We start from the raw sequence: 13,523 nt of genomic DNA, 5'->3' as shown, positions 1-13,523 counted from the left end.
CAATTATATTTCATAATTTATTGAATTAAAAAATATTTGTTCCTATAAGCATGAAGATTAAAGGATTTTGGAAATAAGCTACAAGAATCATTTACCATGAGTATTCAACTTTACATCAACTAGTTACAATATCATTAAATAATTTAGTTGCATTTTAATGTATATACCTTCATCCTTGATTTTATAGTGGAAGTACTTAATCAGCAATTGGGAGACATAAAAATAAAGTAATTCCCCTTAAACCTAATAAATATGTTTACTGTGATAGGAAGGCAAAGGAGAATAAAACACAGTCCTTGAGTATAAGAAAACATTAAAATTGAAAGAGACATTTATCAGAATAATATTTCTGGAAAATTCTACAACTTTGTAGTTCAGTCTTACACTAAAAATGCATTATTATAAGTTGCCTAGACCTGACAAACATCTGTAAAACACTATACCCAAAATAGCAGACTATATTTTCTTAAGTGTACAGTAAATATACGCTAGGATGGATAGATGATGTGCTAGAACATAAAAAAACTTCAACAAATTTAAAAGGAATAAAATTATACAAATTGTGTTCTCTGGCCACAATGAAATAAAATTGGAAATTAATATCAGGAAGAATTGGGAAATTTCAAATATGTGGAAATTAAATAATACACTTGTAAATGCCAATGGGTCAAGAAGAAATCACAAGGGACATTAGAAAATGATTTGAAGTGAACAAAAAGACACAATATACCAAAACCTATGGAAGTAAGCTAAAGTAGTTTTTTTTTTTTTTTTATTAACATATAATGTATTATTTGCTTCAGGGATACAAGTCTGTGAATCATCAGTCTTACACAATTCACAGCACTCACCACAGCAAGTACCCTCCCAGTGTCTGTATCCCTCCCCTCCCACTTGCCAGCAACTCTCTGTTTCCTGGGATTCAGAGTCTCTTATGGTTTGTTTTCCTCCCCAGTCCCATCTTGTTTCATTTTTTCCCTCCCTATCCCCACAACCCCTCAACCTGCCTCTCAAATTCTTGATATCAGAGATATCACATGATAATTGTCTTTCTCTGATTGGCTTATTTCACTTATCATAATACCCTCTAGTTCTATTCAGGTCGTTGCAAAAGAAATCCTGCCATTTGCAGTGATGTGGATGGAAGAACTAAAGCAGTTTTTAGAGGGAAATATATAGCTGTAAAGGCCTACATTAATTAAGAAGAAAGGCTTTTTTCCCATTTCTTAACTGGATTATGTGTTCTTTGGGTGTTGAGTTTGATAAGTTCTTTGTAGATTTTGGATACTCTTTATCTGAGAAAACATTTGCAAATATCTTTTCCCATTCTGTAGGTTGTCTTTTGGTTTTGTTGACTGCTTCCTTTGCTGTGCAAATTTTTTATCTTGATGAAGTCCCAATAGTTCATTTTTGCCTTTGTTTCCCTTGCCTTCGGAGATGTGTTTGGCCAGAAGTTGCTGCAGCCAAGGTCAAAGAGGTAGCTGCCTGTGTTCTCTAGGATTTTGATGGATTCCTGTCTCACATTTAGGACTTTCATCTATTTTGAGTCTATTTTGGGGTATCGTTTAAGATATGGTCCAGTTTCACTCTTCTGCATGTGACTGTCCAATTTTCCCAGCACCAGTTATTGAAGGGTTGGTCATTTTTCCATTGGATATTTTTTCCTGCTTTGTTGAAGATGTGTTAACCATAGAGCTGAGGATCCATTTCTGAATTCTCTTTTCTGTTCTATTGATCTATGTGTCTGTTTTTGTGCCAGTACCATACTGTCTTGAAGGTTCCAGCTTTGGTTTTTTTGTTTTTCATTATGTTATGTTAGTCACCATATAGTACATCATTAGTTTTTGATGTAGTGTTCCATGATTCATTGTTTACATATAACACCGAGTGCTCCATGCAATCCATGCCCTCCTTAATACCCATCACCAGGTCACCCATCTCCCCACTCCCCTCCCTCCTAAAACCCTCAGTTTATTTTCCAGAGTCCATTGTCTCTCATGGTTCTTCTCCCCCTCTAATTTCCCCCCCTTCATTTTTTTCCTTTCTTCCCCTAATGCCCACCATGCTATTCCTTATGTTCTACAAAAAAGTAAAACCATATAATAATTGACTTTCTCTGCTTGACTTATTTCACTTAGCATAATCTCCTCCAGTCCCATCCATGTTACTGTAAAAGTTGGGTATTCATCCTTTCTGAAGACTGAGTAATATTCCATTGTGTATGTGGACCACATCTTCTTGTTGAAGGGCATCTTGGCTTTTCCCACAGTTTGGCTATTGTGGACATTGCTGCTATGAACATTGGGGTGCATATGGTCCTTCTTTTCACTACATCTGTTCCATTGGGATAAATATCCAGTACTGCAATTGCCATGTCATTAAAATTTTTTTAATTTTTTGAGGAAAGTCCACACTATTTTCCAAAGTGGCTGCACCAACTTTAAGTCCCACCAACAGTATAAGAGGGTTCCCCTTTCTCTACAACCTTTCCAACACTTGTTGTTTCTTGCCTTGTCAATTGTTGCCATTTTAACTGGTGTAAAGGGTATCTCAGAGTGGTTTTGATTTGAATTTCCCTGATGGCTGATGATGATGAACATTTTTTCATGTGTCTGTTAGCCATTTGTATGTCTTCTTTGTAAAAGTGTCTGTTCATGTCTTCTGCCCATTTTTTGACTTGATTATTTGTTTTTTGGGTGTTGAGTTTGAGAAGTTCTTTATAGATCTTGGATATTAGTGTCATTTGCAAATATCTTCTCCCATTCCATGGGTTGCCTCTTTGTTTTGTTGACTGTTTCCTTTGCTGTGCAGAAGCTTTTTATCTTGATGAAGTCACAAAAGTTCATTTTCTCTTTTGTTTCCCTTGCCTTTAGAGATGTGTCTTAAAAGAAGTTGCTGTGGCTGATATCAAAGAGGTTACTGCCTGTATTCTCCACTAAGGTGTTTGTTTGTTTGTTTGTTTGTTTAAGATTTTATTTTTTTATTTGACAGAGAGAGACATAGCCAGAGGGGGGACACAAGCAGGGGGAGTGGGAAAAGAAGAAACAGTCTTCCCTCTGAGCAGGGAACCCGATGAGGGGCTGGATCCCAGGATCCCTGAGCTCAAGGTAGACGCTTAGTGACTGAACCACCCTGGCACCCCTCCTCTAGGTTTTTGATGGATTCCTGTCTCATATTGAGGTCTTTCATCCATTTCAAGTTTATCTTTGTGTATGGTCTAAGAGAATGGTTGAGTTTCATTCTTCTGTATATAGCTGTCCAATTTTCCCAGCACCATTTATTGAAGAGACTATTTTTTTTTCCATTGGATATTTTCTGTTTTCTAATAACCCATAGGTTATTCATATATGTCTATTTAATTTTTAAATATTTAATATTCCAGACACTTTTCTGTTAATTGCATTCTAAGAAAATACTTTGCATGATTTGAATTCTTTCAAATTTGTTCTATTGTCCTTGATTGTTTTATTAACTTTGCAAATGTTCCACATGCTGTTGAAAAGTATATATTCTGCTTTTGTGGGATGGAGTCTACTAAGTCTTACTGATACTGTGATCAGTTACTGAGCATTCCCACTACACTATGGATTTGCCTGTTCTCTTTTTATCATTTCACTTGTTTCTGAAACTCATTTGTTCAGTCCATAATTAATTCGGGGATTGTTATATCTCCCTTGTAAATTGAACACTTTACCATTTTTTTATCCTGTTTATAATGTTTATCCTGTGTAATCTTCCTTGTTCTGAAGTATATATTTTTTCTCATAGTAATATAGCCATGTCAGCTTTCTCTAGATTGGCATCTCCATACTATTTTTTCCCCATTATTTTATTTTTAACCTATCTATTCTTCATATCTAAAGGGAGTTTGTTTATTGTTGTCAGCATAAAAGTAGGACTCTCTTTTTTAATCCCATTGGTTAATTACTATCTTTTTTTTTTAAGATTTTATTTATTTATTTGTCAGAGAGAGAGAGGGAGAGAGAGCAAGCCCAGGCAGACAGAATGGCAGGCAGAGGCAGAGGGAGAAGCAGGCTCCCTGATGAGCAAGGAGCCTGATGTGGGACTCGATCCCAGGACGCTGGGATCATGACCTGAGCCGAAGGCAGCTGCTTAACCAACTGAGCCACCCAGGTGTCCCTTAATTACTATCTTTTAATTGGTAAATTCAGACTGTTTACATTTACTCTCATAATTCATAAAACTAGATTAAGATCTATGATCTTGAAAAAATTTAAAAAATCTACAATCTTTTTAGCTCTGTTATTTTATCTTTTTTTTCCCTTTGAAAGGCTTATTTTTGATTGAATATTTTTATGATTTCATATTTATCTCCTGTATACACTTATTTAAATTTTGTTGCTAATTTCCCATTGGTATATATCCAATTTCATCTTTTTCAAATAATATTAAACTGTTCCAAAAGTATCAAATATTCCAAAATTTTCTTCTGACTTGCATAGATTATCATAAAAATCTGCCATATTCCTTCATATCTCACTTATGATATAGAACTGAAGACGGAGAAGAACAGCAGAGATTACCGAGGTTGGAAGCCTTATGAGGCTAGTTCTCTCAGGCCAGAGATTAATACCCAGTGCATCTGAAAAATTTAGTAGAGAAGTACCCTCTATCTTCCCTTTTCTCATTCAATTTAATCCAAGGAACTTACTATACTATTATTTATTTTCATATTATATGATTTTCCTAGTCATTGTGTATGCTATATAATTTTATCACGTTCTGTAATCTTATCAACTTAAAACGCCTCTATGTTAAGAAGAATGAAAATAGCATGTCATTCTTAGACTATAAAAGGATGAAATATATTTTTTTCCTTTCCAAATTGTACTTTGTAAATGTTAAATCAAGTTTTAGTTGTTGTAACTGGACAAAAATCTGGAATATAGAAAATATATAATTGAGAAACATTAGATATAAAACTTTTTCAATCAACCTCAATATAATTTCACACATCTTCAAATGTATGCTAGGTTTAAGTGATGGAAAGATAGACGAGTTTAGTAATTCACTTTTTAATCTCAATAAATATCTCTATGCCATGTTTCTCACACTTTAAAATATCCAAGCACCAGGCACCTGGGTGGCTCAGTGGGTTAAAGCCTCTGCCTTCAGCTCGGGAAGTGATCCCAGGGTCCTGGGATCGAGCCCCGTATCGGGCTCTCTGCTCAGTGGGGAGCCTGCTTCCTCCTCTCTCTCTCTCTCTGCCTGCCTCTCCACCTACTTGTGATCTCTCTCTCTCTGTCAAATAAATAAAATCTTAAAAAAAAAATTAAAAAAAAATATCCAAGCACCTGGGTGGTGCAGTCAATAAGAGTTTGACTCTTGGTTTTGGTTCAGGTCATGATCTTAGGGTCCATGTGAGATCTAGCTACCTTGGGATCTGTGCTCTGCAAGGAGTCTGCTTGAGACTCTATTTCTCTCACCCTATCCCTCCTACTAATGCTCTCTCTCTCTCTCTTTCAAATAAATAAATAAATAAATCTTAAAACAAAATAAAATAATTATCCATAATAAAAAATACGTTTGTATTGAAGCACAGGAAAAGCTGTGAAAAACATGAATATATAAGATGTCAGCCATTTGCTAGGCTCTGGGCAAAACATTATTGATACAGAGATAAATAAATTAGAATCCTAATCCTAAGGAATCTTTTTTTTTTTTTTTAAAGATTTTATTTATTTATTTGACAGAGAGAGAGAGATCACAAGTAGGCAGAGAGACAGGCAGAGAGAGAGAGGAAGCAGGCTCCCTGCTGAGCAGAGAGGCCCGATGCAGGACTCGATCCCAGAACCCTGAGATCATGACCTGAGCCGAAGGCAGAGGCTTAACCCACTGAGCCACCCAGGCACCCTAATCCTAAGGAATCTTGAAGCTTTTCTGTCATAATGAGATTATTTCTCCCAAAAACAATAAAGACTTTATAAAACTACCTGTTTTTATTAATGTAAAATTTCAGGTCACTTGTAAATATATAATTGGCTCTTTCAACATAGTAGAAGTTTGATAAGATATATTCTGTAGCAGTAGAAAATGGAGTATAAATGAATACTTAATGCTCAGTGTTGAGATCGGGCCTGTTTACACAAGTGATTTTATAATTTTTATTTTATTAATCTGACATTAACCTGCTCCTAATCAGTCATTCACTCAGAGTCACTTATTTACAGGTTAGTAATAATGTTGATTAAATAAACAATTATTATTCAGTTAAATCTGTCCGTTTGATTGCCCTTGTAAATACTACCTAAGTGTTCTATATAAATATATCTGAATATTTACACAGGATTATTTTTAAGATGATATAAGGATTCTCTACTACAGTGATATCTGCACTGCAGAGATATACAGTGATATCTCCTGGCAAGAAAAAACTAGATTCACTCTCCTATTAGGGGGAGAGATGAAAGGAAAAGACAAAATTTTAGGGTACAATTTTAGCAGGAATTTCTGGTCCATATCAGCTATTCTTCCAGTCAGTGTCAACATTGTGCTTGAAAAAAGCGCCTCATTGGTAGCTGGAGAACACGGACAAAATCCAGCCCCTGAATATAGAAGTTTTATAAATCCAAGGCAGATTAACTTGCCCCTCATCAACTGGGTCAGTGTCCAGGACAGGGATGTGTTAATAGTGGGGAACAGGAAGATAAGCCACTAACTGAGGTAGACTAATAGTCATTTGGAATTGGCCCTCCACTATGGAGGCTGAAAGAGTCTCTGCTTCAAATTGTGTTATGAATTGAGAAGTTAGAATTGAGTACTTGAGCACTTAATTTATGGCCAAAACCTAATTTCAGATTCAAGCCAAAAGTAGTGCTGATTAAAATAGTAAGTAAATTTATTAATCTGGAGTTTGTAATTTAAGACAGTGTCAGGTTTTTTGTTTGTTTGTTTTTCAGATTTTATTTATTTATTTGACAGAGACACATTCTGAGAGAAGGAACACAAGCAGTGGGAGTGGGAGAGGGAGAAGCAGGCTTCCCGCCGAGCAGGGAGCCCGATGTGGGTATCGATCCCAGGACCCTGGGATCATGACCTGAGCCAATGGCAGATGCTTAATCGCTGAGCCACCCAGGCACACTGACAGTGTCAGTTTTCATTTGGTAAGAACTTACAAGTTTCTAGGATCAGTATGTATGTGTGGGTAAATGTGTGTACACACACAAATTGTGTGTGTCTTATATGTATGTATATGTGTATATTTACAACAGTCCTGTGAGTTAGATATTTTCTTTTTTATAAATAAAAAATATGAGTCTCAGAAAGTTTAAGTAAATGCAAACATTACGAGAATTATAAAGAGTAGTCTCTTTCTTTTATGTATATGTGTATATTTACAACAGTCCTGTGAGTTAGATATTTTCTTTTTTATAAATAAAAAAATGAGTCTCAGAAAGTTTAAGTAAATGCAAACATTGCGAGAATTATAAAGAGTAGTCTCTTTCTTTTATAATTATTCAAGATGAAATGATATACTCACTGGTCTGAATATCACAATAAATCCACTCTACGTTTAAAGGGTTTTGTCTGCCACTTTTTGTACTTTATTCCCATCCTGTTGTAAGTTGCTACCTGCCATGGTGTATGATTTAGGTAACCACCCTATCTTCAACCAATTCAATCATTTAACATGCATTTAAGCAACACATACTTTTTCCAGGTCTTCCAATGCTCACTTGTTTTTTCCCATTAATTATATCTATGTTTGAGTGACAGTTGCCTGCCTTGCTCCTTCTACCTTTTGAAAGAAAAGTAAAATGTCAGTAAAATTAGGTGTTTGTTTAAATACAATTTGTCTACTTTATAAAATAATTACATCTTTGTTTACATTTAATAGACTTTTTAGTGGGATTGGAAGGTATGGCTAACATTTTCAGAAACCCACATGCTTGGAGTACTTCAGTGGCACAGTCTGTTGAGGGTCCAACTCCTGGTTTTGACTCAGGTCATGATCTCAGGTCATGAGATCAGGCTCTGCGTCAGGCTCTGCACTCAGCACACTGCTTAAAACTCTCTCTCCCTCTGCTTCCCCCCTCCCCACTCTCTCTCTCTCTAAAATAAAAATTTTAACAATAGTAATTATAAAAGAAACCCATGGGGGTGCCTGGGTGGCTCAGGTTAAGTGTCTGCCTTTAGCTCAGGCCATGATCTTAGGGTCCTGGGATGGAGCCCCTCATCAGACTCTCTGCTCTGTGGGGAGCCTGCTACTCCCTATCCTCCCCACTGTGCTCAATTTTGCTATCTCTGTCACTATTTCTGTCCCTCTCTCTCAAATAAATAAAATCTTTAAAAAAATAAAAGGAAAAAGAAAACCACATGCTTGGTATCAATATGATTTCCTTCCAAAATCTTGCAAATAACTTGGATACCTAAGCACTGTGTGAAGTTCTATCTTAATAGTTTTAATGATTAAATGAGCATTTACTTATTTAATGTAATTGCTTATTGAATTTTCTTTGATATTTGTTTAAATTGTTCAACCGACTTACTCCTTGAGATTCACTCTCCCTTGACAAGACATTGCCTGAAAAATTCTCAGAAAAATATGTTAAAGCAGAAGAACAGCAAACAATGCTCTGCTTCCTTCTCTAATCATATCCCTGTCTGAGGTTGCTTATGGAAACACTTCCACAAAAATTAGTGGTCAAGGAAATTACCTCTGGGAACAAATGTGGCAAATTATACCCTTGCAGGTATTTTTTTTTCCTCAATTTCTTCATTTAAACTTGAATTTTAAACATGGGCTATAAATAGTAGAAGGTATTTTTTAAATTATATTCAAATATATGTTCATAAATTCACTTCTTATATTCACTTCTCATATTATTGTATGATATTTGTTTATATCATATTTTTATTAGATATCTACTTTTGGCACAAGCTTTTGAAGATTGGTAATGTTTAGTTATCTGTATCAATGAAGTTGGTCAATGAATCAAATAAAGCTCAGTAGAAATAATTAAGAACCTATACTAGTTGTGGCAAAGAAGGTTGCCAACAGAATAATCTCTTTTTTTGTTTGTTTGTTTTTTTACAAAAACTATGAATTGGAACATATAATTCCCTTCTGAAAACTGTGATTTCTGGTTATATGCAAAAACAAATACAAACTTCATAATATACCCAACTGAGTTATGAGAAATCTGGGCTCTTCACGCTCTCCTCTGCTGCCCCATCAAACTTGCTGCACACTGGATTTGGTGGTCATTGTCTGCTCAGGGAGCATGCCAAATTCTTCTTTAACGACCTTCACACATTTTATTTTCTATATCTCATGGAGTCTAGACAAATGGACTTGTCCATGGGTGAACTGCTTACCAGTTAGCAAATTATATTCCATAGATCAACAGATAAGTCATGTAAATATAAACCAAACACTTAACTACACTCAGCTATTTGTTTTGTTTCATCCCAACAAAAACTTATCTCTTCCAGAATAGTAAGTTAAGAAACCATGTCCTAGCTGTTTTACCTTCCCCTTTCCACTCCTATCTAACACATTCCTGTATATTATGACACAGACACCAGTTTTTATTATCTATGGAGAAGTCCTCCTTCAAATCTCAGCTTAAGGGTGAACTCATCAGGGAGAATTTGCTGATCACCAAGCTAAATTGGTTGCTTGGCCCATTCAATATTTCCTCTCAAGACATTTTATTTAATTTCTATATAACAAAAACCATAATTTATGATGTTATATTTATTAGTTGCTTGCTTGATTTCTATTGGTATTCCCCCTTCAGAATCATGAGTTTAATAAAGATCTATATTTTTGTGCACTATGTCTAGTGTCTGGAATAATATATCTAATAAAAATATCTAAATATCTATATATCTATATAAAAACATCTAAATAAAAATACATATGTATATGTTTGGCTGTGTATTTATATGGTTACTAAGGAGAAACAAGTCTCTCTTCTGGATTCGGTTGCTTTAGCTCATTGAGCTGTGGTTCAATGGCCTAGCAAATATCTTGGATGTTATGTGTAGTTGTTTTTTATTTTCCAGAGAATTTTTCTTTAAGAAATAATTGGTATTACAAATATATACTTTGGGGCTCCTGGGTGGCTCAGTGGGTTAAGTGACTGCCTTTTGCTCATGTCATGGATCCTGGAGTCCCAGAATTAAGTCCCGCATAACACTCCCTGCTCAGCGGGGAGTCTGCTTCTGTCCTCCATTGGGCAATACACTGCTTAAAGATAAGGAATTTTATAATTGTCTTTGTATTCCCACTTTTTCTTCATACACCAACCATATAATATGAAGTCTGTTTTTAAAAGTAACCTCTAGGGGGCGCCTGGGTGGCTCAGTCGGTTAAGTGCATGATTCTTGATTTTGGTTGAAGCCAGGATCTCAGCATCCTGAGCTTGAGCCCTGAGTCAGGCTTCTCCTGAGTGTGGAGCCTGCTTGTGATTCTCCCTCTCCCTCTGCCCCTCCTCTCCCACTGCCCCTCTTCCTATTAAAACAAACAAACAAAAAAGTAACCTCTAGGAAGACCTACCTTACTGGTTCTCCCATTACAATGTGGATTCTGGGGAAGCAGGGGATAAACTGTATTTGTCTCTTTATTACCAGCTACTACCCCAGTATGGGCAATATTACAACATACAAAAACTTTCTGTGCCTTCTGGAATAAAAGGCAAATAATAAATAATGGAAGGCATCTTTGAGATGATTTAATTATCCTTTTCATTCAGAGATGAGGAAATGCTCTTAAAGGTAGTTTACTTGTCTAAGATCACCAAGACATTTGGTGTCAGAAATGTGATTAGATTCGTTCTCCTCCTGGGCATTTTTAGGTGTATGTTTTAGCTGCAACTCTATCTCTTAGGCAGCCAAAACCTGGACAAAAGAAAGGAGCTGTTGAGTCTCTGAAAGACTGAAGTGAGCCCAAAGACTGCATATGAATTAAGGGCAAAAGCCTTTTTGGGATTCAGACATCAGCGTATTTCTTCCTTCCCCCTGGGCTGTGAATACACTCAGTGACTTGAATAGAAATCATAGATGGAGAAAAAGACTTCTACGTCCTAAAGCAGTCTCTACCTTGAGAATGTTGCTGTTTTATATTATGTTTGAATATTTTTCTTTAAAAAAGAAAAAAAAAAAAAAAACTTATCTCACTTGGACAGGCTGACATTTAGCCAAAAGCAATTTTCAACAGTCCCCAGGTTTTAGCAAGGGACAAGTGATTATACAAAGATAGTCCAACCGTGCCTTTAAGGTTCATGAGTCAAGCTCCTTATTTTTTTCATCCACACTATGGACACCGATACTTTAGAGAGCTAAACTTAAGAAAGAATATCGCATTTCCACCAAGGTACACAGGACTGGAGCATTCATGCACAGTGGAGAGTGAGGCAATTCTGTCTTAAGTCACATTTCTCTTGGTTGCCCTGTCATCCAGGTGACATGGAAGGGCAAACTTGATCTCAGAACGCAAAAGGATAGTGAAACAATAGTGATTTGTGGTCAAGAAAAATAGAGGAAGAATTGTATGTTTTATTTTTGGTCATAAAAAGTATCCATTCTTTCAACTTATTGAAGAGGAAACAAAGGCATGAAGAAGAGTAAAACTATTGTTGTTAACTTTGTTTCTAAATCTGGGCTTTCTTCTAGCTGGAAATGCTTGGAGTTTCCCAAACATGCTAACAAGTATCATGCTGGCTTTGCTCAAACTACTACACATGTCAGGCATACACCTAAATCTTGACCCTTCTCTGGTTCACACTCTCAGTACGCAACCCATTATTTAAAGGTAGAAATGATAGGAAGTACCATATTTTCAGTGGATTGGGATGAATGATGCCTAAACAAAGCAGAGTTAGTGGAAGAAAATCAGGACAGCATAGTGCAACAGAAATCAGGTAAGTCAGGTAGAAAGATCAACCAAGTCAACTAACAGAAATGTTTCGTAAAAGGAAAAACAAAATACGAGGAATCTCAGTACAGTGGAAATCAGACCATTTTGGGTCAAAGAATAAAGAGGAGGTGAATACATTTTTTAAATCAAAATTCTGTAATTGTTTTAGTTCCCATTCTGCTCCTTCAGAAAGATATTTTAGGAAATAAATAACTTTCTTATTTTGATAAAATTATAGTTAGAAGGCCTGATACTTAAAATAAATATTTTCTCTTCAATGTTGTATGTTAATCCAAAGTAAGAAGATGATTATATTGTGAATTACTTCAGTTCACAGCAATGGTCCTTAGGCAATGTTCTAAGTGAAATCTCTTCACTTCATCACAGTGGTTTTGTTAAGAAATTGCATCTTTCATAGAAACAACAATTGGAACAATTAATTAGTTTCTATTTTAATTAAACGATGATCTCATTTAGCTCTGATTAAATTACAACAGCTAGATAAATCCAGACAGCAACACTTAGCTAATTTAATTAGGTATGGCATTGCTTTTCTGTATTTTCCTTCTGAATGACTAATAGTTGGGTGCTAGTGTTTTCCTTACACAAGATTCTCTGCACTTTTATTGGATAGGCATATGTAAACAGCAAACAAACTAAAACTAACCAAATGATATCTTACTTGCTTTTGCAGTTTTTTAAAATATGACACATGGCAAATAATTATCCTTTTCTCTATTATAACACAAGACAACCCTCAAAAAACAGTTTTCTCAAGATGTAAATTTCTAAATTATTTTTGAGTTAGTAGGAGTTAAGTTTCACTGTAGAAAGCTGAATCTTCCCAACCTCCACTATTTTTATTAAGATTTTATTTATTTATTTACTTATGAGGCAGAGAGAGAGAGTGTAAGTGTTTGTGGAGGGGTGTGGCTTGTGGAGAGGGACAAGCAGACTCTTTGCGTGTGGTGCCAGAAGCTGGGCTAGATCTCAGGGCTCTGAGATCCTGACCTGAGCCAAGCTTTACTATAAAACTGTGATCACCAAAGACAGCATGGTACTGGCACAGAAACAGACACATAGACCAGTGAAACAGAGTAGAGAGCCCAGATGTGGACCCGCAACTCTTTGGTCAACTAATCTTTGACAAACCAGGAAAAAATATACAGTGGAAAAAAGACAGTCTCTTCAATAAATGGTGCTGGGAAAACTGGATAGCTATGCATAGAAGAATGAAACTTGACCATTCTCTTACACCATTCACAAAGATAAACTCGAAATGGATAAAAGACCTCAACGTGAGGCAGGAATCTATCAAAATCCTAGGGGAGAGTATAGGCAGTAACCTCTTCAACATCAGCCACAGCAACTTCTTTCAAGATGTGTCTCCAAAGGCAAAGGAAACAAAAGCAAAAATGAACTTTTGGGACTTCATCAAGATGAAAAGCTTCTGCACACCAAAGGAAACAGTCAACAAAACAAAGAGGCAACCCATGGAATAGGAGAAGATATTTGCAAATGACACTACAGACAAAGGGCTCATATCCAAGATCTATAAAGAACTCAAACTCAACACACACAAAACAGATAATGACATCAGAAAAATGGGAAGACATGAACAGACACTTCTCCAAAGAAG

This window comes from Lutra lutra, chromosome 8 (genome assembly GCF_902655055.1).
Source record: "Lutra lutra chromosome 8, mLutLut1.2, whole genome shotgun sequence".
NCBI lineage: Eukaryota > Metazoa > Chordata > Mammalia > Carnivora > Mustelidae > Lutra > Lutra lutra.
The sequence above is the reverse complement of the archived record's forward strand: the minus strand, read 5'-3'. Positions refer to the sequence as shown.